This window comes from Elephantulus edwardii, unplaced genomic scaffold (genome assembly GCF_000299155.1).
Source record: "Elephantulus edwardii isolate Elephantulus edwardi_28Jun2011 unplaced genomic scaffold, EleEdw1.0 scaffold00003, whole genome shotgun sequence".
Lineage (NCBI taxonomy): Eukaryota > Metazoa > Chordata > Mammalia > Macroscelidea > Macroscelididae > Elephantulus > Elephantulus edwardii.
Window position 1 is genome coordinate 20,230,059 of NW_006399753.1, and position 2,012 is coordinate 20,232,070.

Genomic DNA, 2,012 nt, shown 5'->3' on the forward strand with positions numbered 1-2,012 from the left:
AATTTTGTAAATAAACTAGAAAAATAAATTTAAATAAATTTTTTTATTTTATACTGGTTCACTTACAAAGTTCATATACATTGTTTTTGTATTGTTGTTTCTTAATACTGGTTTATTGACAAAGTTTTCATACATTGTTTTTCATACCGGATCTTTCCTATATCCTTCACCAACTCTCCTCCACCAATTAAATTATGTGAGCCTATGGTTAACCACCCTCCACTCCCCCACTTATCCTCACCCCTCTGCCTCCCACACCCCCAACCTTGAATCCTCATACTCATTCTACAATAATGGTTTTATACAATATTTATCTTTGTGGGACTGAGTTAGTTCACTCAGCATAATGCTCTCCAGTTCCTCCCAAGTTAGGGAATAATTTACAAAATCACTGCTCCTGTGTGCTGCATAATATTCCATGGGATGAATGTACCATAGTTTCTCAATCCATTCATTTGTAGTATGACATCTGGGCTATTTCCATGTTCTTGCGATGGTGAATAACTCTGCTATGAGCATTGGTGTACAAGTCTCCGTTTGTGCCTCTGTTCTCATTCTCTCAGGGTAGATTCCAAGCAATGGAATAGCTGGGTCATATGGAATTTCTATGTTCAGGTTTCTGAGGATAGGATGCTGCACATCCTATGACATCTTTCCATTCCACGGCTTGCTTCATTGGGTTTAACCCTGAGGACTTCGGAGATTTGTGGATTTTGTTTGTTTTCTGAGAAAGGGAAGGAAACAGCAGGAAGTGAAGGTGAGTAAGAAGCGTGGACACTGTGAGGGGACTGTGAGGTTTGCTGGGGGAGTGAGTACGCACAACCAGAGAAGGTCAAGGTCCTGTGGCCTCTCAGGAGGACACTGGGAGGTTGGCTGTGACAGGGGTTGTAGGCTTTTTCAGATTGGCCTGAGCTGGAAGCTAGTCAATTCATTTTTGTGCTGGAAAGATGAGAGCGAGCTCCAAACTAGTAGCCTGTAGTGGAACTTTCGAGATACTGTCCATTCCAGTAGAGTTCTTAAATTGTGGGACTTCCTGCATTAGATCTTGGGAAGAAAGAGAGAGCTTTAGAGTTCACTTGTTATGGCCCTGAGGGGTGGAGAAAACCGAGTGGAGAAGAAAACCAAGACATAGGTCAGAAGCTTGGATATCACATGGAATGAGTTAGTGCAGGAAGTGCATTTGTCTCCGGAGCCTGGGGCAGGTGACCTGATGGAGTTCAAGGCCAGCAAAGCCACTGCTCCAAAGGCCCAGCAGGAATAGATACCCCTGTCCAAGGAGAGGAGACTTGGGACACTTGGATCTGCTGACACTTCACCCTGGGTTCCCTAAATAGCCTTCCCACTAGAGTCACCAAGAGCGCAGGGTACCTTGTGCCCTTCTCCACGGTCCAGGCAGAAAAGGGGTAAGAACTCAGAGGAGGAAGCAATGGTTAGGTTTGAGGAAACCAGAGAAAGGACCCCTGGGTCTGGACTGAGAACAACCCCACGGGGACCTGGAGGGAAAGAGGGAAGGGGGCTCAGGAGGGAAAAGTGAGGGGGCTGCGGTGGGTGGGAGACGCAGAGCCCTCAAAGCTGTGAGGGGCGCCTGCAGAGAAGGGCAAGTGGAGCAAGAGAGGGCTTGGGCTGCGGAGAGGAGCGCAGGGGAGGCGGTGGGGAGCGGTCCCTGTGAGCCAAGTGCTCCGTGCCGGCTCGGTGCAGGGTGGGCGCGTGTGGCGGGAACCTTGGGGCTGTGGGGACCTTGGGGCGGAGGCGACTGTGGGTCTGCGGGGGACAGCAGGACAGGTGAGCGGCCGCAGACGGTCCTGCCCCGCCCTTCCGCCGCGCCTCCCGGGCCACGCTCCGCCCGTGCGCCCTTGCGCTCCGTGTCTCTGGGCTGGGGTTGCGCCCTCGGCAGTGGCTGTCCCTGTCCGCGGTCCCCGGTCACCGTCTCGCCTTCTCCTAGGTGGCTCCACCCCACCCGGGACCAGGCGACAGGAGCGAGCCAGGCATCAGGCTCCCCGCGATCTCCCGGC